Genomic DNA, 25245 nt, shown 5'->3' with positions numbered 1-25245 from the left:
GCAGGGCCCTGTGAGGGCTTACAGTGTTGTGGTCACAACAACACCTAATGCCCAAATTTCTGCTGAGTATATAGGGCAGGCCCCTACTTTCAAACATCCAACTTACAAAGGACTCCTACTTGCAAACGGAAGGAGTCAACAGGAAGTGAGATGAAATCTACTCCTAGGAAGGGAAATTCTCTCCTGTAAGAGTTAATATGGGAAAAACATTTCTCCTTTCCACTGATGCTTTATCACCAATCCTTGTTTCACAAATAAACCCGAATTTTCAAAAAACATATGTCATTGGGACAAAAAGTGAGGTGAAATCTTCTGAAGAGGAGCACAGACAGCAAAACAAATGTCACAGGGGTGATAACCCTTCCCTATGTTTTCCAAAAAGCTTAAAATAGATTTTTTGGCTGGAGCTAAATACGTTAAAAATGTACCAGTTCAAAATTACAAACAGATTCTACTTAACAACAAACCTACAGTCCCTGTCTTGTTTGCACCGCCTGTATATTGCTGTTCAGAGTACAGAGCCTGTATACTGCTGTTTCCTTTTTTAATTTGGGTGCGGGGTTCCCCTTAATATCCATACAAGACCCAAAGGGCCTGGTAATGAACTGGGGGTTACCCATGCCATTTGTCTCACTGATTTTCATCCATATTGCCAGGACCCGACATTACATTAAAGCCGCAAGCAGTTTTAAATGACTTTTCTTTCCTTTAAAAATGACAATTTGTGCAGGGACTGTTCTAAGCACGGGAAACAGGCGCCACTTTACAGGCATACTATAGACACCCCCCAGATATGATATTTAAAGGAATATTTCACTTTTTTTTTTTACTTTAAGCATCATTAAAATCACTGCTCCCGAAAAAACGTCCGTTTTTAAAAGTTTTTTTTGCATTGATACATTTCCCCTGGGGCAGGACCCAAACCCTTTTTAGGACAATACCATGCAAATTAGCCTTTAAAATGAGCACTTTTGATTTTGAACGTTCGAGTCCCATAGACGTCAATGGGGTTCTAACGTTCGTGCAAATTTTTGGTCCGTTTGCAGGTTCTGGTGCGAACTGAACTGGGGGGTGTTCGGCTCATCCCTACCTATAACCAAGACAGTGTCACATTTTTGGATGTTACGATCTCAACTATACTGGAAGGAAAGCTATCTAGTACTCTTTTTCGTAAGAATACCGCTGGTAATACGATACTCCACACGGACAGTTTCCATCCCATACCCCTCAAGAACTCCATTCCATATGGACAGCACTTGCGACTAAGTTGCAACTGTTCCAGTAATAGTTTGTTCATCAAAGAGGCTGGCAACCTCCAAAATAATTTGCTAGAACATGGATACAGTCGATCATGCCTTAAGAAGGCATACAATCAAACCATACGACAATCCCGATCTAACCTGCTTTCTAAATCCAAATCTCCTGTGAGCTTTCCAACCCCACTCGCATCGTGATGCGTTATTCACGCCAACATGTGGCCATCAAAAATATTCTACAGCGACACTGGAGTATTCTAGCCGACGACCCCAAACTTAGACATTTTGTTCCCAGTCAACCGGCCATAATGTATAAACGAGCGACTTCAATTAAGGACAGACTTGATCAAAGTGAATATAAAAACGAACACAAAAGACCCAAACATTGTTCTATAGCAGGCTCATTTCCATGTGGGCATTGCTCTTACTGCCCACTAATACAAAAAGAAAAGACTTTCCATCTTCCCAATGGAGAAATATTCAAGCCCACACACTTCCTGAATTGCCAGACTCGAGGTGTGGTATACTTCATGGAGTGTGAGTGCAGCACCTATTACATAGGCAAAACGAAACAGGAATTTTGGAGACGTATATCCAAACACATGTACGGTATGCAAATAGGCAACCCATACCTTCCTGTGGGGAGACATGCCGTTTCTGTACACGGTTATACAGTACCCAAAGTAACGTTCACAGCCCTCCACAGGATGCATATACCAGACAGAGGGGGTGACTGGAATAAGGTTCTATTACAAAAAGAACAAAAATGGATATTCCAGTTACATGCCACGTCACCTCCTGGCCTCAACGAATCTGTTTCATATGTCCCTTTTTTATGAGGATTTTCTTCAGGTAAAACGCATTGATAATGGCATTCCTACACCTGAATATCCCATAAGCTGTGAAAGACCATCCAGGGATAGACAGGCATGGACTGGCCATTGGGACTACCAGGAGTTTCCCGGTGGGCTGATGGCTCAGTGGGCCAGTCAGGTGCGGTCCTGGAGCCGCTCCACACTGACAGTGAGTGATCGCGATTTCACTCCTGTCAGGAGGAGCTGCTTCCGTCACTTGCTGGAGAGAGCATTAAGCGTTTTGCTCCCTCCAGCCTGCAGGGGGAGATGGACAGCCGGCAGACTTTCCTTCCTCTCTCCCCTTAGCACTTGTTATCACATGACTGGAGAGAGGAACTAAGCTACCTTCAAAACGGTGAGTACATGTGGGAGGGAGAGGAGAGGGAGGACTCTCTAATGTGAAAGGGACTTCTGATGGGGACTCTGATGTGAAGGGGATGTCTGATGGGGACTCTTTGATGTAAAGGGGACTGCTGGTGGGGACTCTCTGATGTAAAGGGGACTTCTGATAGGGACTCTCTGATGTGAAGGGACTTCTGATGGGGACTCTGATGTGAAGGGGACTGCTGGTGGGGACTCTGATGTGAAGGGGACTATTGATGGGGACTCTGATGTGAAGGGGACTTCTGATGGGGACTCTCTGATGTAAGGGGGGCGCTGTTGGGGACATTCAAAATTAAAGTGGGCTGGTCAAATTTTTGTCCCAGTCCAGCCCTGGGGATAGACATGTCATTTTATTTAAATCAATGTCTTTATCATTCCTGAAACTTTTAATACTTTTCTGATAAGTTATATGCTCCTGTTTGTTTTATTCCATTCAGTCTGTAACCGATAAATATTGGACATGTTGGTTAGGGGACCCCTTGGACATTATGCCAGGATAGGTCCCTTACCCAACACTCCAATTTATGAATTTCTGGACTTTTTTCACAATTGTGTTTAATTTTGTTTTTGATTTTTTGAATTGTGTATACTTGTCATCTGGCAGTGTGTATATGGCATGTGTTGACATGTGATGCACTGACATCTATATATGTTATATATTACATGTTTCCAACCATTAGCCCCTTTTTTGTTCTTCCCCTGGTTTAGATTTACTCTCTGTCCCTGGTATGCCGACTCAACGTGTTTGAGACCCCTGCCACAGCGTATCTTCTTGGCAGGGTGGGGAGACACAAGGTCCCTGTGCCTCCCCAAGCACCCACCAGGTGGCAGCACCACCTGGAGTGCAATCTTTTTCCCTGCCAGCGGCATCCCAGATCATTTCCGAGCGCCGTGGCTGTGCCCGCGCGCGAACCCTCACGCATGCGCGTGACGTCACGGCGTCTACGCAATTGCGGCGGGAACAACGGCTAAGCCGGGATTCCCTCTTCCGGAACGCCGGGGGAGTTACGCTTGGCGTGACGCTAAGTGTCACTGTCCCTATCCGGGGGGGGACAAACTGGGGAATGGATCAGCAGCAGCTGTTTAGTATTAAGGTAATTGGTTTCACAATATGTTCAGCTATATAAGGAGACTGAGTACTATGGAGATTTTAACTAAGATATTCCCATTGGGGGCATGACCGGATGTGGAAGTGAGAGGATGTGTGTGCAGCTCCCTCTCCCTCTGCTCTGAACAGCTGGGACACTGATTGAGAGCATGCAGGCCGGCCGGCGATGGATGAGAGCAGCCGGGCTGAGCTGAATAGCTTTCATATGAGCTGTTTCCCTGTACAAACCTGGCGTTAGTGCATGCTTTGTGGATGGGTTCACAATGGCAGTGTGGGAGGCCCTCCCTTGCTTGTTAGCAGCTAATGAAGAAACCAGCTCCAGCAGTAGCAGTGGCAGTGTGTGTGAAGCTGTAAACCTTGATGCCGCGTACACACGAGTGGACTTTACGGCAGACTTTACCCGACTGACTTTTCAACGTACTTTACGACGGACTTTCGGAATGAACAGGCTTGCCTACACACAATCCACCAAAGTCCGTCGAATTCGTACGTGATGACGTATGACCGGACTAAAACAAGGAAGTTCATAGCCAGTAGCCAAAGTCCACTGAAGCCCACACACGATCGAATTGTCCGACGAAATCCCGTCCGCCGGGCAAAGTCTGCCGTAAAGTCCGCTCGTGTGTACGCGGCATAACTCTGAGGATGAACGTGTGGACGCTGGATGCAGGTGAAAGCCCTTCCTTTTCTCTCTCTTCCTGCCATATCTGACTTTACCTTCAAACTGCTAGCCTGAACTGAGCTTACTAAGTAAAAGTTGGCTGCACTGAAATATTGATATACTGCTAATATTAAAGATCCTGTGCTTAAAACACAAAGACAGCTCCCAAATCAGTGTGGGAGACTGACAGAGAGCTGGTTTATGGGACAATCTTAATAGCAGTAGATTCAGCAGATTTGTGCCTTTAAAGATCACCTTATCTATATTAGATGCAATTTGAATTGTACTCTCTACTTATATGCTGGCTGTGTGGAACTACTGGCATGCTGTGGGATCTACATTTTCCATTTACCATAAACAAAAAATCAGTATTGAGGATGAACCTATGATGAACTTATGAACTTATGAATACGGGATATAGGTGAAAGCCGTTCCCCCTCTCTTACTCTGTTTTTTTTTTTTTTTTTGATTAACCACTTGCCGATCGCCGCATGACGATGTACGTTGGCAGAATGGCACGGGCAGGCAAAAGGACTTACAGGTACGTCCTTGCCTTCCCGCGGGCAGGGGATCCAATCGGACCCCCTCCCCGGTGCCTGCGGCAGTCGGATTCAGGTCAGGGGCGAGGTGAGGGGGAGGCCACTCATTTATGGCTCCCCCCTCGCGATCGCTCCTGGCGAATGAAATGTAAACAGAAGCGAAGGAAGTGATGTCATCTCTCCTCGAGACGGTCTTTTCGTTCCGGCGCCGAGGAGAGAAGACATCCAAGTAAGTATGCACAACACTACACTTCCAGTAGAACACGCAGGCACACTCTTCACCTCCCATCACCCCCCAGTCACTCCCTGATCACCCCCCTGTACCCCCTGTCACACTGACACCAAAAGCAGTTTTTTTTTTCTGATTATTGCATTGGTGTCAGTTTGTGACAGTTATAAGTGGTAGGGCAGTTAGGGTTAGCCCCCTAGGGTACCCCCTAACCCCCCCTAATTATTACCTTATAAAGGTTTAACCCCCTGATCGCCCGGCAGTGATATAAGTCAGGTTTTAGGGTCAGATAAGGTCTGCGTCACCCCAGGCAGCATCAGGTTAGTGCCAGTACCACTAAAACCCACGCACGCAGCATACACCTCCCTTAGTGCTATAGTATCTGAACGGATCAATATCTGATCCGATCAGATCTATACTAGCATCCCCAGCAGTTTAGGGTCCCCAAAAACGCAGTGTTAGCGGGATCAGCCCAGATACCTGCTAGCACCTGCGTTTTGCCCCTCGGCCCAGCCCTGCCCAGCCCACCTACAGTGCAGTATCGATCGATCACTGACACTTACAAAACACTAAGCACACATAACTGCAGTGTTCGCAGAGTCAGGCCTGATCCCTGCGATCGCTAACAGTTTTTTGGTAGCGTTTTGATACAGTCGCTGACAGTCAGGAGCTTTTTTGCCTGTGAGTCTCACTAGTGTACCACTAAATTTAGAGCCCAAAATGGCAAATCGAAGGTACACTAGTGAAGAGGCCTACATGTTTCTGAGCATGACAGATAGTGAAGAGGAAGTCACTCATCTGTCAGATTCAGGCTCAGAATACAATCCTGTAGACGACAGCGGCTCCGTGACAGATAGCTCTGACAACGGAGTTGTGGTCCCTGCCAAGGTCAGGAGTACCAGACCCCAATCTTCTTCTTCTGTCCTTGAAGTGCAAGAACCACAGGTCCCTCTTATGGAGCAGAGCAGCACTAGCGCCGCTATTCCTTCTGGTGAACTGGCAAGCACCAGCGGCCTAGTACACCCTGGTCGTACATCCAGCACTGCAGTATCACGTGGTGACGTGGCGAGTCCCATAAGTGCAGTTCAAGCTGGCGAGGTGGCAAGCACAAGTAGTGCTGCCACCAAGAAGACGAACACAGGCCCGTCGTGCCCATAGTGCCCTTCCTGCTGCATTCGCCAATCCGAATTGGGAACCCACCACTTCTGCAGCACCCGTACTTCTCCCATTCACTGGCCAACTCGGAATTCAGGTGGAAACAGTTGATTTTACGCCACTTGATTTTTATTCACTGTTTTTCACCGAAGATCTCTATAGATCTATTGTGGACCAAAGCAATTTATACGCTGGTCAACACATCGCCACTATTTTCCAGTCCTCCCTTGCCAGAGATTGGAGACCAATTAAGGTCTCTGAATTTAAGATCTTTCTGGGCCTTTCCCTCAACATGGGTATAACCAAAAAGAGTGAGTTGCGGTCATATTGGTCCACTGACCCAATTCACCATATGCCCTTGTTCTCTGCCTCCATGACCAGGGCACGATACGAGCAGATTTTGCAGTTTATGCACTTCAATGACAATGAACTCTGTTGTCCTCGTGGAGACCCTGAATACGATCGGCTCTACAAAATTCGGCCCCTCGTAAACCACTTCAACCAACGTTTTGCAGACTTGTTTACTCCCCATCAAGTTGTCTGCATTGATGAGTCCCTGATTAAATTTTCTGGCCGCTTGTCATTCAAACAGTATCTTCCCAGCAAGCGTGCCAGATGCGGGGTCAAGATGTATAAGCTCTGTGACAGGGCCACAGGCTATACATGTAGTTTTATGGTTTATGAGGGCAAAGATAGTCACGTAGAGCTGACAAACTGCCCTGACTACATAGGAAGCGCTGGCAAGATAGTGTGGGACTTGGTGTCACCCTTATTCGGAAAGGGGTACCATTTATATGTGGACAATTATTACACGAGCGTGCTACTTTTTAGTCACCTTTTTGATCATCAAATTGGAGCATGTGGCACCGTGCGACCTAATCGCCGGGGCTTTCCCCAGCGGCTTGTAGATTCCCGTCTTAGGCTGGGGGAGAGAGCCTGCTTGCAGTGTAATAATTTGCTCGCTATAAAGCAGAGGGACAATAAGAATGTTTTTGTTCTTACCACCCTTCATGCAGACACGACGGTCCAAATTACTACGGCGACTGGTGTTGTGGAGAAACCCCTCTGTGTCCACGAATATAACCAAAATATGGGAGGGGTGGACCTCAACGACTAGTTGTTGGCGCCGTACCTAGTTGCCCGTAAGGCCAGACGCTGGTACAAAAAAGTGTCTGTATACTTATTTCAACTGGCTTTGCTGAACGCTCATGTGCTATACAGAGCTTCAGGACAGACTGGATCCTTCCTTAAATTCCAGGAAGAGATCGTCAGAGCCCTTCTGTATCCAGACAGTGCTCCACCTCACCTTCCCCAACCAGATGCAGTAAGCCGGCTGCATGGGAGGCATTTTCCTTATGTCCTCCCGAGTACCCCTACCCAACGAGCCCCCCAAAGAAAATGTTGTGTCTGCAGAAAGCGCGGATATAGGCGTGACACCCGCTATTATTGTCCTGGCAATTCTGGTCTTTGTATTGGTGAATGTTTTGAGCGCTACCATACACTAGTTGAGTTTTAGCGTAGGGTACAGCATTGCACAGACTAGGACACACTTTCACAGGGTCTCCCAAGATGCCTTTGCATTTTGAGAGACCCAAACCTGGAACCGTTACAGTTATAAAAGTTACAGTTATAAAAAAAATGTAAAAAAAAAAAAAAATACACAAAAAAAATATAAAATAAAAAAAACAAAAATAGTTGTCGTTTTATTGTTCTCTCTCTCTCTCTATTCTCTCTCTATTGTTCTGCTCTTTTTTACTGTATTCTATTCTGCAATGTTTTATTGTTGTTATGTTTTATCATGTTTACTTTTCAGGTATGTAATTTTTTTATAGTTTACTGTGTTTTAACCATTTTTTTGTTTTCAGGTACGCCATTCAGCTGCAGCTCGGATTTATTTATCTTGACAGCAACAGCGTTTGCTCCCACGATACATAAAGCCGTGACTCCACTGTCGGAGGTGATTTCACCACCACAGTTACATACTTCAGCATATATGCTGAAGCGTGGGGGCAGCAGTGGGCGGAGGAGCGATTTGCTCCTACCTTTTGCGGGAGGATGCCCCCATGCTTCGGCATATATATATTTTAGGCACAGGTTGCTTTAAATGTTTTATTTTTTACTATGTTTTTTTTGTATTTGCTTTGCAGGTATGGTAAGTCTTATGCCCCGTACACACGGTCGGACTTTGTTCAGACATTCCGACAACAAAATCCTAGGATTTTTTCCGACGGATGTTGGCTCAAACTTGTCTTGCATACACACGGTCACACAAAGTTGTCGAAAAATCCGATCGTTCTAAACGCGGTGACGTAAAACACGTACGTTGGGACTATAAACGGGGCAGTGGCCAATAGCTTTCATCTCTTTATTTATTCTGAGCATGCGTGGCACTTTGTCCGTCGGATTTGTGTACACACGATCGGAATTTCCGACAACGGATTTTGTTGTCGGAAAATTTTATATCCTGCTCTCAAACTTTGTGTGTCGGAAAATCCGATGGAAAATGTGTGATGGAGCCTACACACGGTCGGAATTTCCGACAACAAGGTCCTATCACACATTTTCCGTCGGAAAATCCGACCGTGTGTACGGGGCATTACTGTTATACTGTAATGTTATTTTGTTTTATTGTTAACCATCATTTGCTTAGCAGGTACGCCATTCAGTTGCAGCACGGATTTATTTATCTTGACAGCAACAGCGTTTGCTCCCACGATACATAAAGCTGTGACTCCAGCGCTGTCAGAGGTGATTTCACCACCACAGTTACATACTTCAGCATATATGCCAAAGCATGGGGGCAGCAGTGGGCGGAGGAGCGATTTGCTCCTACCTTTTGCGGCAGGATACCCCCATGCTTCAACATATATAAACGGTGCATATATGCCCATCATTAGAAGTGGGTGGATGAAGGGAGGTATTCTTTTTTTTTTTTCTTTTTCTTTTATTTGTCACTTCTGTCGACCGTTTTGGGAGGCTTAAATCAACTTTGCAGTTCATTTAACTTTCATCCCTCTCTCCTTTGTCTCATCATCGTGACACTTTGCCATATCAAATAAAGTGGTTAAAACCGTACCACCCCCCTTTCCCTACCTACCCCCCCTTTCCACCCCAACTCCATCTCTCCAAGGTCTAAATTAACAAACTCTCCTTTTCTAATCTAAAGCTTTCAGTTCTTTAACATAACACTACGTTTTTTTTAATTTTTTCCAGCGTTCCCATTCCGTTCACACTTCCTGTATCCTCCACCGAGCTTGCCTTAATCTCCATAATATATGTTTCCTCTACTGCGTCTATCCACTCCCATGTCTCTGGGCTCTCCCTCCTCTGCCAATTCTTCGGTATTATTCGTTTCGCGGCGTTCAGGAGGTGGGGGACCAGTGACCGCTTATATTTATTTATGTCTCCTTCTCCCCCATGAAACAAAACCTCCCAAGGGTCTTCTGGCACTTCTTTCCCTGTTATTTTCTTGACTAAGGCAAGTATCTTCCTCCAGAAGTTTTTTATTTTAGGGCATGACCACCATAGGTGCGCCATTGTTCCTATTTCCTGGCAGCCCCGCCGGCAATATGCCGACCCATTTTGGTATTTGCTTGTTATCTCTGGGGTTAAGTAGCTTCTGCTTATACATTTATAACTCATTTCTGCCGTACGTACGTCTATTGCTGAGTTGCCAATCATTTTCAAAACTCTCCTAATTGTGTTTTCATCTTTCTTGGTGCCCAATTCGGTCTCCCATTTACTTATAAATGGGGGTATCTCCAGCTGGTCCGTCTTCATAAGAATTTTGTAGGTCTTAGAAACTATATTTCTTGGATCCTCTATATCACCAAGCTTCTCAAAGTCTGTCAATTTGTCTCCTGTTCTAATAGGATTTGGTAATTTACTCACAAAGTGGCACAGCTGGAGGTACCACCACTCATCTAACCCCCGTGTCGCCCTCCCAAATCTAAGTTCTTGTAGTGTCATAATTTTACCCTCCTTAATGATGTGTCTTAATTGTGTCTTACCCCATAGTGCTTCTTTTCCGCCTATAGTTTCTAATCCTGGTGAGAAAAAATTGCTATCCGTTAATGCCAGCAAAGGCATTAACTTTCTTATATACCCCGTCCCAAATTTTAAATACATTACGTGTTATTACATGTGTGCTTTTGTCTAAATTTCTAGTGTGTGGAGGGTTCCAAATCATTCTTCCTAATGGTGCTTTACTAAGGTTTCCCTCTATTCTAACCCAACTTTTTTCATTCTCTCTCTTTGCCCATTCAACCATTCTAGACAGAACTACGGCCTTATAATAAATCTGAATATCCGGTACTGCTAGACCGCCGTTTATTTTCTTTTGTTTTAAGGTCCTAAAGGAGACTCTCGGTTTTTTGTTTTTCCATATGAAGCTCATTATTATCTTATTTAGCTTTCTTAAATAATATAGAGAAATTGGTGTTTCCATACCTTCTCTTTCCGTATCTATAATCTTAGGCAGTGCTGCCTTTTTTAGATACTTGTTATTTCTCTCTCTCTTGTTGCTTACCTGGGTACCCTGTTTGGAAACTGAATATAACTCCTGGTAATAGTTCTTAAAAACCTCCGCTACTTTTCTAGAAGAGTGCACTATATTGCCCTCCTTAGTCTGGATTTTTTCTATAAAGTTCCTAGCTTTACACTTTTGTATTACTTTTGCTAAATGTTTACTTGGTTTATTGGCCCAGCGATATCTATCCCCTACTGTCTTACTATGTGTTGCTCTGACTTCTTGTTCCAATGATGTTTTCAACTCAGCCCTTTTGATAACTATTTGTTTATACGTCTCTAAAGGGAGATGACCTATTTGCCTCTTGTGTTTCTGTTCTAGACTATCTAACTCCTCTGTTAATTTTTGGATTTTCTCGCGTCTCTCTTTTTTCTTTCTTGCCCCTAGCTCGATTAAAACTCCTCTTATGTAAGCTTTATGGGCCTCCCACAAGGTAGACCCAGATACATCTCCCGAGTCATTTACCGCAAAGTAATCCTCCAGTTCTTTACTAATTCTATTGAACCCTTCCTCCCCTCTTATCAGTTCTTCATTTAAGCACCACTGCCCAAGATGTCCCACCTCTTCACCTATTATTATTTCCATGGACATTGGTGCATGATCCGAGTAAGTTATGTTTCCTATCCAGGAGTCAACCACCTTGTCAATGTCCCTATGAACCATCAGCCCGTAATCGATCCGGGAGTATGACCCGTGCACAAGGGAATAAAACGTATAGTCCCTTTTTCGCGGATGTTGCACCCTCCATATATCCACCAGCTGAAGGCTGACGAGCTTTTGCTTGATCTTTCTTAATTGTACACTGTTCTTCCCCTGTGCTCGGGCCGTACTGTCCAGACCTGGGTCCATACAAAAGTTAAGGTCCCCCATTAGAATCATATGCCCTTTCCTAAACTCCGTTAATTTTCCCAGAATTTTTGCCACAAATTTCATCTGGTTTTAATTTGGTGCATAGATATTAACTAATGTGTAGTCTCTTTCATTCAATCTACCTCTCAGAAATAAATATCTACCTTCTGCATCTGCTAATCTCTCTTCCAGCACGAACCTAGTTCTTTTTGCGAATCCGGTGGCGACCCCCCCCCCGTGTTCTATTTGAGATGGTGTTTCCTTGGTACCAGACCGGGTATTCCCCTGAAAATAGTCTTAATCTTGATTGATGTGATATATGTGTTTCCTGAAGGAATACCACCTCTGGTCTAAGCAGCCTAAGCTCATTGAAGATACTTCATCTTTTATTGGCCATGTTTAGGCCTTTGACGGTGTACGTTATACATTTTATTGTATCTAAAATCATTTTTCTACCTTCCGGCCAGCCCCCTAATCTTAGACCTTGGAGAGATGTCCCATGTTCTCATTGTTGAGATTAAGGTGTACCCCCCTCCCTTATTCCTCCCCCCCTCTCCTCCCTCCCTCCCCCCTTCCTCCTTCCCTACTATCCCCCCTTTGGTCTTAACTAGACCCTCAGGCCAATGTGGATCTCATAAATCGTAACCCTCCATTGGTCTCCACCTCTAAAGGTGGGTCTGTTGGTGTGCCGGATCACCGGTCGATATTACCCTGGCGACCAGATGTACTAATCAGCTCCTTACTACTCCTGCCTTCCCTAATTTCTTTACTAATCCCCCCCCTTCCCACCCCCTCCCCGATTCCCCCTCCCCGATTCCCCCTCCTTGTCCCCTTCTTTTTACAACGATCCTATTCCCATTTCTATCCACCTTTCATTGGACCAGTCCATCGTCGTGGGCACCTGAAGGCCCAGTTTCCTGCAAAATTCCTCTAGCTCCTCCGGGAATCTCAGCCTGGCTGTTCTGCCATCTTTATTGCCCAATAGGCATGTGGGGAATCCCCATGTATATTTTATATTTTGATTTGTCATTTGTTCCAAAAGTGGCTTCAGGAGACGTCTTCTCGCCAGTGTGTCTTTGGCTAGATCTGCGAATACTTGGATCCTTGCCTCCTCGTATTGAAGTGGTGTTTGCCCCCTCAGTTTTATCCATATTTTTTCCTTGTCTACGTAATATCTGAACCTCACGATTATGTTGCGACTTCTTTCTGTTCGGCTAATGTCCAGCCTTCTTATACGATGCACCCGCTCAATCTTTGGGAAGTCCTCCCCTCCCAGCTCCAAAAGGGGGGAGAAGATAGCCGCTACGGTCTTCCTTAGGTCCTCACCCCTCTTTTCCGGAATGCCTCGGATTCTCAGGTTCTGTCTGCGACTTCTGTTCTCCTGGTCCTCCAGTCTATAACAAATTTTTATCTGTTTTTTTTTAGTTGTTTTAATTTGTTCTTTTAAGTCAGAGATTTCTCGCTCCTGTTGGTCCATTATATCTTCTGCTCTCTCAACTCTGGCCAAAAGGTTACCTAGGTCTGTCCTTAGCATATTTATCTCTGATTTAATTGAGGTTTCCAGTGCTTTGAACATCTCTGCGATTTCATTTTTAGAGGGGAGATCTGGATCATGCCTATGTTCTGTCATTCTGGATGATTCATGAGCACTTTCAATTAATGATGACTCTCTGGATTGAGTGGGGGTCTGATCTCCCTTCCCATTTTGGCCCTTTTTCTTCTTGTCCACCATAGTTGACGTTTGGGCTTCTTGATGGGCACTCCCAGGACTCTCCCCTCTGGCTAAGTACTGCTTGATTGAGCTCCCAGTAGCACTTCCAGATAAGGTGTCCTTAGGTGTCTTCGGAGGGCCCCCTTTCCCTGCTTTGGATGTATTTCTGCTCATTATTTATTCCAATGAACTATTTGAAAAGGGTTTTAGTCGCCTTATCTTGATAGTGCGAATAGATCTTCGTTATTCCAACACTAAGTTTTTTATTCTTGCACCTGTCTTCTCTCCAAAGTTCTTTTCCTGATTAGGAACAGAGTAATTGATCTGTTTTCTGTGAATAAATACTATAGTGGAGGTAATAATTATCTCTACCATCTTCACCTAACCACCTCTTTCTTAGGGGTTTACTAATTTTTGATGCTTTTGTTATCCCTTTCCTATAGATACTGATATGGTATGTTTACTGTAAGTGGTGCCTATATTTCTGTTGTTCAACTTATGGTAGCAGGAATAGAGAGAATAATATGCTTTTAGGGGCGTAGCTAGTGTCTAGTATAACATATACACCTTTCCCTTTAATGCAAATATGACGGTACTACTCAGGTTAACAGTGGATTACATCAACAAGTTTTAATCCTGTGCTCGTTAGTCTATATCTCCTGTCCCATCTCTCACCAAAAAGCCGGTAAGGGGATGATGTAAATATTAATGGTCAACAGGGGGAATTTCAGGTGATAGGATACTATGGTACTCTCGGTATTTATTGTAGTATCTTTAGATTTATTTAAAACTGGTGTTCCAAAAACAAGCGTCTTTTTTCCTAATAGTTGTTGACTATATCCGTAGGATGGAAGTCAAGTACCCCAACTTATTATGATAATACTGCGGCTGTTGACAATCTCTTTTAAAGGTGTACTTGGTCGCAGTTAGCGTTCTGATACCTCTCCGTCCCTTAGTGCCGCCAGCGTAGCAGGGTCCCCGATTGGACTAATATTCCGGGGACTTATGTTTTTTGTACAGGGGTTATGAAACCCTGTCCATAAGTAATGGTTTATACTATTTATGTTTGTCCTTATACCTTGATACCACGTATACCCCGCCTTAAGAGTGTTCTGTATAGTTGGGGAATAGGCAAACCAAAAAGTGCTTTACTGCTTAGTGCCCTATTGCCTCTATGTACGCCAGCGTCTCTACTCCAAGGTTTTATTGAAATTATAGCTGTACAATGACACAGAGCAAGTATAGCAGTGTTAGCACAGGTATACGATGGTGCATTGTCCAGATGATGGGCCCATTACTCGTCTCTCTTGTTTAAACCTATATAGGGTAACATATAGGCCCATTACTTGTCTCTCTTATTTAAACCTATACAGGAAAACATGCCAGATGCTGTAGAAACTCAATTGGAACAAGGGTGTACCTTTCAGGTATGTTAACGGTGCTATGATGTTTTATATAAAGTTATATTATTTAATTTCCCACATTTCATCAGCAATATAGAAAATATTTATTGCTAGCCAGAAGTAGTACTCATACTGTATTGCCAATAACCTTCTACTGATATATCTGGCTGTATATAGAGTCCCTTGTGATCTTATTCAACAGTTTTCATACCTTAACTTTTCCCTCCTTTGAGATTTCTTTCCCTTCGGAGACCAATTTTTAGTACTCTTCTTACCTTTGGGATATAGGCAGGAGAGAGCACCTCTTACCATCACCCATCCGAGCCTGCGCCTTTACTTCAGGGGTGGCGGTCCGGTGCCAACTGCGTGCATTCTCCGTTGGGGAGATCATTCAAAGAACGCTGCGGGTTTAGTAGATCCCGGTCTGCAGGTCGCTTTCTGACGGATCCACTCCATCCTCTTGCAGTCTCGCTGCCAGGCTCCAGTGGGGGGAGGGGGGAGAGAGACGCGGAAGTATCCTGGTAGTGCGAGTACTTCACTCCGACATTCGTAGCCGTGCCGCTAAGCCCAGTTCTCTCCGGGCTCCAGGCTCCAGGCACTTGGTTGCGGTGTTAAACACCGCGCTCTGTTTCCCCGCCTCGCCACGCTGTCTGCCTCGTCCGCTTAAGCTGCCATTGAAGCGAGGCTGCCAGGACGCCAGTTTACCGACACACCGCCAGCTCCTCCCTTCCTAACTGACGTCTCATGTCATCCCGCCCTCCCACTAAACGGTGTTGACTGCTTTCTTATTTATCTTGACAGCAACAGCGTTTGCTCCCACGATACATAAAGCCGTGACTCCGGCGCTGTCGGAGGTGATTTCACCACCACAGTTACATACTTCAGCATATATGCCGAAGCGTGGGGGCAGCAGTGGGCGGAGGAGCGATTTGCTCCTACCTTTTGCGGGAGGATGCCCCCATGCTTCAGCATATATAAACGGTGCATATATGCCCATCATTAGAAGTGGGTGGATGAAGGGAGGTATTCTAATGGTGGGCATACCCACCGATCAATCTCTTTTTTTCGTTCAGCCCACAGGCTGCATGAAAAAAAAGTTTACAATATATGCCCAACAAGGACCAGCAAGGTACTGGTATGTTGCTGGACTTTAAGTGGTTATACCAGAATGATGCCTGCAGGTTTAGGTATCATCTTGGTATCATTCTTTTCAGCCAGCGGTCAGCTTTCATGTAAAAGCAATCCTAGCAGCTAATTAGCCTCTAGACTGCTTTTACAAGCAGTAGGAGGGAATGACCCCCTCCCACTGTCTTCCATGTTTTTCTCTGGCTCTCCTGTCCCAACAGGGAACCTGAGAATGCAGCCTTTGATTCAGCCAGCTTACCATAGAGCTGATCAGAGACCAGAATAGCTCCAATCATCTCTATGGCCTAAGAAACCTGAAGCTACGAGCATTTTATGAGTTAGATTTCGCCGGATGTAAACAGCGCCATTGGGAAATTGGGAAAGCATTTTATCACACCGATCTTGGTGTGGTCAGATGCTTTGAGGGCAGAGGAGAGATCTAGGGTCTAATAGACCCCAATTTTTTCAAAAAAGAGTACCTGTCACTACCTATTGATACCATAGGGGATATTTACATTCCCTGAGATAACAATAAAAATGCTAAAAAAAAAAAAAAAATGAAAGGAACAGTTATAAGATAAAAAAGCAAAAAAATAAGAAAGAGAAAAAAAAAAAAAAAAGCACCCCTGTCCCCCCCCCCGCTCTCACGCAAAGGCGAACGCAAGTGTCGGTCTGGCATCAAATGTAAACAGCAATTGCACCATGCATGTGAGGTATCACCGCAAAGGTCAGATTGAGAGCAGTAATTTTAGCAGTAGACCTCCTCTGTAAATCTAAAGTGGTAACCTGTAAAGGCTTTTAAAGGCTTTTAAACATTTATTTAGTTTGTCGCCACTGCACGTTTGTGCGCAATTTTAAAGCATGTTGTGTTTGGTATCCATGTACTCGGCCTAAGATCATCTTTTTTATTTCATCAAACATTTGGGAAATATAGTGTGTTTTATTGCATTAAAATTTTAAAAAGTGTGTTTTTTCCAAAAAAATGCGTTTGAAAAATCGCTGCGCAAACACTGTGTAAAAAAAAATGAAACACCCACAATTTTGATCTGTAGGGCCTTTGCTTTAAAAAATATATATAATGTTTGGGGGTTCAAAGTAATTTTCTTGCAAAAAAAAAAAAATTTCATGTAAACAAAAAGTGTCAGAAAGGGCTTTGTCTTCAAGTGATTAGAAGAGTGTGTGATGTGTGACATAAGCTTCTAAATGTTGTGCATAAAATGCCAGGACAGTTCAAAACCCTCCCAAATGACCCCATTTTGGAAAGTAGACACCCCAAGCTATTTGCTGAGAGGCATGTCGAGTCCATGGAATATTTATTATGTGACACAAGTTGCGGGAAAAAGACAATTTTTTTTTTTTTGCACAAAGTTGTCACTAAATGATATACTGCTCAAACATGCCATGGGAATATGTGAAATTACACCCCAAAATACATTCTGTTGCTTCTCCTGAGTTCAGGGATACCACATGTGTGAGACTTTTTGGGAGCCTAGCTGCGTACGGACCCCGAAAACAAGCACCGCCTTCAGGCTTTCAGGGTGTAAATTTTTGATTTCACTCTTCACTGCCTATCACAGTTTTGGAGGCCATGGAATGCCCAGATGGCGCAAACCCCCCCTCAAATGACCCCATTTTGGAAAGTAGACACCCCAAGCTATTTGCTGAGAGGTATGGCAAGTATTTTGCAGACCTCACTTTTTGTCACAAAGTTTTGAAAATTGAAAAAAGAAAAAAAAATACATTTTTCTTGTCTTTCTTCATTTTCGAAAACACATGAGAGCTGCAAAATACTCACCATGCCTCTCAGCAAATAGCTTGGGGTGTCTACTTTCCAAAATGGGGTCATTTGGGGGGTGTTCGTGCTATCTTTGCATTTTATGGCCTACAAAACTGTGATAGGTAGTGAGGAGTGAATCAAAAATTTATGCCCTTAGAAATCCTGAAGGCAGTGATTGGTTTTCGGGGCCCCGTATGCAGCTAGGCTCCCAAAAAGTCCCACACATGTGGTATCCCCATACTCAAGAGAAGCAGCAGAATGTATTTTGGGGTGTAATTCCACATATATGGCATGTTTGAGCAATATATCATTTAGTGACAACTTTGTGCAAAAAAAAAAAAAAAAGTTTGTAATTTTCCCACAACTTATGTCAAAATATAAAATATTCCATGGACTCAACATACCTCTCAGCAAATAGCTTGGGGTGTCTACTTTCCAAAATGGGGTCATTTGGGGGGGGGGGGGGGGGTTGTGCCATCTTGGCATTTTATGGCCTTCAAAACTGTGATAGGTAGTGAGGAGTGAAATAAAAAATGTATGCCTTTCTAAATCCTGAAGGCGGTGCTTGGTTTTCGGGGCCCCGTATGCGGCTAGGCTCCCAAAAAGTCCCACACATGTGGTATCCCCATGCTCAGGAGAAGCAGCTAAGTGTATTTTGGGGTGCAATTCCCCATATAACCATGGCATGTGTGAGCAATATATCATTTATTGACAACTTTTTGTAAAAAATTTTTTATTTTTATTTTTTTATCATTATTCAATCGCTTGGGACAAAAAAAATTAATATTCAATGGGCTTAACATGCCTCTCAGCAATTTCCTGGGGTGTCTACTTTCCAAAATGGGGTCATTTGGTGGGGGGGGTTGTACTGCTCTGCCATTTTAGCACCTCAAGAAATGAGATAGGCAGTCATAAACTAAAAGCTGTGTAAATTCCAGAAAATGTACCCTAGTTTGTAAACGCTATAACTTTTGTGCAAACCAATAAATATACGCGTATTGACATTTTTTTTACCAAGGACATGTGACAGAAAACATTTTGGCCTACATGCATGACTAAAATTTAGTTTATTGGATTTTTTTTATAACAAAAATTTGAAAATATCATTTTTTTCAAAATTTTCGGTCTTTTTACGTTTATAGCGCAAAAAATAAAAACCGCAGAGGTGATCAAATACCATCAAAAGAAAGCTCTATTTGTGGGAAGAAAAGGACGCAAATTTCGTTTGGGTACAGCATTCCATGACCGCGCAATTAGCGGTTAAAGGACGCAGTGCCAAATTGTAAAAAGTGCTCTGGTCAGGAAGGGGGTAAATCCTTCCAGGGCTGAAGTGGTTAACTCTTCAAATCGCTAGCGTGAGGCTACTATGAAAATGCTGGTTGTGCTGTAATGTTGATGCACTAAAGGAGATGCATTTATTTTTTAATTTTCTCACCAAGCAATGAAACAGCCATATGAAGCAGGGTGAGAGGTTGGCAGGGAGCTGCCTGATGGGACAGTCCATTGCAATATAAACATTTATTTTATTTATTTATTTCAGGTACTTATATAGCGCCGTCAATTTACGCAGCGCTTTACATATACATTGTCCATTCACATCAGTCCCTACACCCTCAAGGAGCTTACAATCTAAGGTCCCTAACTCACATTCATACATACTAGGGACAATTTTAAACAGGATCCAATTAACCTACCAGCATGTCTTTGGAGTGTGGGAGGAAACCGGAGTACTCGGAGGAAACCCACGCAGACACAGGGAGAACATGCAAACTCCAGGCAGGTAGTGCCGTGGTTGGGATTCGAACCAGCGACCCTTCTTACTGCTAGGTGAGAGTGCTACCCACTACACCACTGTGCCACCCATTATAGAGAAGTTGAGATTTGGAGGATTAACTTCTGCAAACTGGTTTTGCAACATTGGATGACAGGTGAAAGATTTTTTTTGTTTGTTTTTTTTTTTCTTATTTTATTATGCCTGGGAAACGGGGAGCGGAGGAAAAAGCAAATCAGCACTAGCCACAACAAGAAGGAGCCCAGGTTACACACTCAGCAAACCAAGCAAAGGCCGCAGCGGTAGCGGCAGCGGCAGCAGCGGCAGCAGCGGCAACAAAGCTTGAGTGATTTGCTCGAACCTCCCTTTCACCAGCAAAGTCCCAACAACCAGGTCAAATAGGAACCTCGGTGGCCAGGAAAATTCAAGACAGTGGCCAGGTATTAGCATTGGCGAACCCGGCAGTAGCACTGAGTACAAAAACAGCGGGTACAAAAGACCAAGGGGCAGGAAAATCCAACATTATAATTGTTGAAACTATGACAATAAATCCTCCCAACACAGCCGAGGCGAATATGGAGGGGGACCCTAAAAGATGAGAGGGAGAGCCCACAATGAGGGACCTATTAGATGCTATAAATGCATGCAAGGAATCGATGGCCTGGATACCCAGTTGAAAGGCATTAAAGAGGAATTAGCAGTGGTGGGAGGCAGACTAAAAGAGACGGTGGAAAGAACAACAGCTTTGGAGGAAAGACTAAGCACAGTTGAAGACGCACTATTCCCACTTAGACAAGACATAACTGGGATGAAGAAATAAATGGACAATCAGGCTGCCAAAATAGATGAACTAGAAAATAGGAATCGCAGAAGTAATGTAAGAGTAATAGGCATGCCTGAAAGGAGCGAGGAATCTTATCCTATAGAATTCCTGGAGCGGTAGTTTAAGGAGACATTTGGGGCTGCATCTTTTTCCCCTTTTTTTGGCATTGAGCGTGCCCATCGAGTCCCCTTTAAACCCCAGAAGGGAAGCGAGTATCCAAGACCCTTACTCATAAAAATTTTTAACTATAGAGACAAAGTGACACTGCTCCAGAAGGCTAGAGAAAGGGGAGAAATACTCTATAGAGGGACAAAAATTTCATTTTATCAGGACTTTTCCCCAGACCTTCAAAAGCGGCGAGCGGCCTTTATGCCGATTAAACGTATGTTACAGCAAAATAGGTTGGAATATGCACTGTTGTACCCCACCTGCATGAGGGTATCTACAACGAATGGTATACACTTCTTTGATTCCCCATTGAGCGTTGAAAGGTAGCTGGAGGACAATAGGAAAACACCATGGAATACTGCGGGACAAGAGACTAGAGACTAGACTAGAGACTAATTAGATCTCCTTTTTGTTGTGTGTTTTTTTTTTTTTTTTCTATTTTACTTTGCTCGTTTTGTCTGTTTCTCTGTTTCCCCCAGAGTTTGCTGCTTGTTTTATATAGAGTTAATTGTACTGGTGTAGAGGGGAGGGAGAGGAAGAGAGAGGGGAAAACAATAATTAAAACACTAATTGAAGCACTGAGGAGAAAAAGGGGGAATAGAAATGAAGAAAGAAAAGCATACACTAATTAGATTAAAATGGGGCTGGTTTGATATATTTATTTAAAATAGTAGACACAAGGATTAATGCACATGAATAACACTAAAAGGTTGTCAGAGTGGGGGGGGAGGGGGTAGTTTGGGACCCTTGGAGTAAGGGGGGAAAGAGATGTATGGTAAAGGGGAGAATATAGGGAATGAGTGTAGTGTGGAGGTCAGAGATAAAGCCCCTAGGGTAGGCCCAGCTGGGCTAAGAGGGAGGGGGGGCAGGGGGGGTGGGGGGTGGGGGGTGGAGGGTGATTGGGAAAGGGGGGTGGGGGGGTGGAGAGGGTGAGTGGGGGGAGGGAGAAGGGTGAGGTTGGGAAAGGGAGGAAGGGGGAGGTACATCACAAACAGTGGAAGATATCACAAACACAAGTTTTGTTATATATGTTTTTTATGCTCCACCGCCAATAGGGGGGAAAAAAATGGGGAATTTATATAGATATGTATCCTATGCTGGTAGGTCTTTGGGGACAGGTGACACCCAGAAGGGCAAATGTGTCTTGACCCACTCTTTTTATTCATATTTTTTAATTTATTTAGCACAGTTCCTGGTTTGTTCCTCTCAGTGGATAATGTGAAGAGAAGGGGTATAACATTAATGACATGGAACGTGAGGGGATTGGGGGATAAGGACAAAAGAAATGCAATGTTTAAATATTTTGATAAAATGAAACCCCAGATAATCTGCCTGCAAGGAACGCATATGTGCCCTGACTCTGTCCACCTTCTGTATCTACGGAAATATCCAATACAGTTTCATTCAATGCACACTTCATATTCGAGGGGAGTTAGTGTAATGGTTTCCACTGACGTCTCCTTTGAGTGTATCCAACAGAGGGTGGACAAGGAGGGAAAATGTATTTTCCTGTTTTGCAAACTTAATGTACTAGTATGTGTTATTGCCTCAATCTATATCCCCCCACTGTTCTCAATAACCCCTCTTAGAAATTTAGCGCAATTTATGGCCCTATATCCGGACGTTCCGGTATTAGCACTGGGAGACTATAATAATGCCCTGGATAATTCCCAGGATAGAATGTCCCTGACACCCAGAGTAGTGAGACAGATAGCTGGTAAGATGGCTTTCGCCTCCTTACTTTTGGAACTGGGACTTCATGATGTCTGGCGAGAGAGGCATTAGGAGGACAGATGTTATCCATGCTACTCTGCAACACATGACAGACTTTCCCGTATTGACCTAGGTTTAGGGAATGAGGCACTTATGCAGCGGGTGGTGGACTTGGCCTAGGAGCTTGCGCCTATTATCCGATCACTCTCCATTTTGGGTACGGCTGGATGTTACTGTAGCATCGAATCGCCCATTATGGAAATTGAATCCCTTTTGGTTAACCCTGCTCCCGTCTGCGGACAGAACGAGGGGGGCATTATGGGAATTTTTGCAATTCAATAGGGGATCTGCCAGTGCAGCGGTAGTATGGGATACACTTAAGGCATTCTTAAGGGGATGCCTTATTAGAGAGATTGCGGGAATCAAAACTCGGTCCAGGGAATGGGAGAGTAGGGTACGGGATGAAGTGAAAGAAAGAGAACAGGCCCTAATAGCTGATCCATCTCAATCTAACCATGATGCCTGGAGGGAGGCACAAGCAATGTATAATTTGGTTTTGCTGTCCGCAGCGGAGAAGATGAGATATTTTCAGCAACAGAGCTATTTTGAAGAGGGGGGAAAACACTGGCCGTCTTCTTGCTCTCATATTTAGAGAGCAGAGGGAATCCACTAATATCTCAGCTGTGAGGGCAGAATTTGGGGAGAAGCAGACCCTTAGTTCAGATATTTTAAATAACTTTCAGCTGTTCTATAAAGATTTATACTAGCTATACTCCATCTGATTTGGCGCGGTTTTTACAAGCCTGCCCGTTTCCACGGTTATCTGAGGCGGACAGGGAAATGTTGAATTTTCCAATTACATTGGCAGAACTGACAGGGGCATTAGAGGGGGCATCACACCATAAATCTCCAGGCCCAGATGGGATACCAGTGGAGGTATATTCCCACTATAGAGAGGACCTTTTTTTTATCACCCCTGTTGCAGGCTATAACGGAGGCAGAGGAAGTGGGCAGCTTACCAGATAGCATGCAAGAGGCAATAATAACAGTACTCCCAAAACCAGGAAAAGATAGGCTTCTATTCGACTCCTATCGCCCAATATCTTTACTAAACACGGATGTCAAGTTTTTTGCTAGAGTCCTGGCTAAGAGGCTATCCCAAGTAATCGGTAAGCTGGTTCATTGTGATCAGTCTGGCTTTATACCCACCCGTTCCACGGCCGATAACATAAGGAAATTATATATGAATCTACAGGTGCCGGTGGATAATCCGGGGGGTAGGGCCATTCTGTCACTGGATGCTGCAAAGGCATTTGATAGTGTGGAGTGGCCCTACCTCTTGGGAATACTGGAGAGATTTGGAGTGGGGAATAAATTTATAGCGTGGGTAAAGGTGCTTTACTCTAAGCCTAGAGCCAGACTGCGTATCAACAATAACCTCTCCTCTCCATTTGAGTTATATAGAGGCACCCGACAGGGATGCCCATTGTCTCCATTACTGTTTGCCCTGGCGGTAGAGCCTCTAGCCATATTGATCCGCAATTCACCAGAGGTGGTAGGGTTCTGCAGGGGACAGAGGAAAGAAAAGATATCCCTATATGCAGATGATGTGTTTATATATTTAGGCGATACAGCTGCCTCATTGCAAACAGTGCAAACAGTGACGGAGATAATAGGAGATTTTGGAAGCTTTTCAGGCTTTACCATCAACTGGTCAAAATCAACTTTAATGCCCATAGATCAGCTGAAGGAACAGCTACCAGAGGGGGTGGAACAAATAGTTATAGTCAACAGCTTTAAATATTTGGGAGTGATGGTATCCCCAGATTCGGCTGAGTATCTTCAGCTAAATCTGGGTCCACTGTTGGTTAGACATAAAGTGAAATGTAACAGCTGGTGCAAGTGTAAGAGAACTGTCAAGATGCGCCTGGCACGCACACGTGCGCATGCGCGCATTCACGGGCATCGGCAGATTTCCTTGCGCAGGAACACACATCTGGCCACAATTGGCGCCTGACAGCCTATTTAAGGGTTGCTCTGATTTCTGACAGGTGCTGCTTGATCTTCAGCTGTGTCCTGAGATTGTGAAATCCTGTTTGTTTGACTTGACTTCCTGTTGCTGAAACCCTGGCCTTCCTGACCCTGTTTCTGGACTCTGATTACTCTGATTACCGGTTCCTGATTCTGGCTTCCTGTTTGACCTTGCTCCTGTTTATACCTTGGTACCTTGCTGCCTGCCCGTTACTGAACCCGGCTTACCTGATTACCTCGCTCCTGTCTCCTGTTTGGCTCCACGCTGTTTCCGGGTATCTGTGCTGGCCGTCCATCCTCTCAGCTTTGCTGGTTCCAGCTCTTCACCAGAAACCCTGCCTGCACTTCCCAGTCTGCAACACTTCTGGCAAGTTCTGCACTCAGCATTCACAGGTACTCATGTTCCTCCTAATTCTTGCCACCATCTATTCCATCTCTGGTGGGGCTTGGATTGGAGATACAAGAGAGGCTGACCTCGTCATTTCAGACTCCTACCAGGTACGTGACAGTATCAAGCAGCCACAAATGGAGTCTGAAAGGGAGGCCTCTCCACCAGAGGACATTTACAGATCTATTTCTGTACTATCCAATATTGTGCAGAAGTTACAAGAAAATCTGAGTCACATGGAAGAGCAATTTCCCCACGATGAGAATGTCGCATTGGCCTGTGCTCCGCTTTTAGTCTCTGATTCATATACCCAAACAGAGCCCGGCTTGTTCCATGAGGTTGCTTCCGCTCCTGAACCCAGGGTGCCTATGCCTGAGCGAATCTCCGGAAATCGCAAGACGTTTCACATTCACATTCCGGAATTCCTGCGAACTATATTTCTCCCTGTTACCCCGGACCTCCACGTCTGAAAACATCAAGGTGGGGTTTATCATTATGTTACTATTGGATGAACCACTCTCCTGGGCTCATCATCTCCGGGAACAACATGACCCTGTCCTGACAACTACGGATTCTTTCTTCTCAGCCATGGCTCAGCTTTATGCAGACCCCTTCTACTAGCAGACTGCCGAATTCATGCTTGGCAAATTACAGCAAGGTCCAAGGCCTGCTGAGGAATATGTAACTGACTTCCGTGTATGGAGTGCAGATACCCAATGAAATCATTCCACACTTCGCCACCAGTTTCGACTAGGACTGTCTGACACCTTAA

Source organism: Aquarana catesbeiana, linkage group LG05 (genome assembly GCF_042186555.1).
Source record: "Aquarana catesbeiana isolate 2022-GZ linkage group LG05, ASM4218655v1, whole genome shotgun sequence".
Classification (NCBI taxonomy): Eukaryota; Metazoa; Chordata; class Amphibia; order Anura; family Ranidae; genus Aquarana; species Aquarana catesbeiana.
This window is presented reverse-complemented; position numbering follows the sequence as displayed.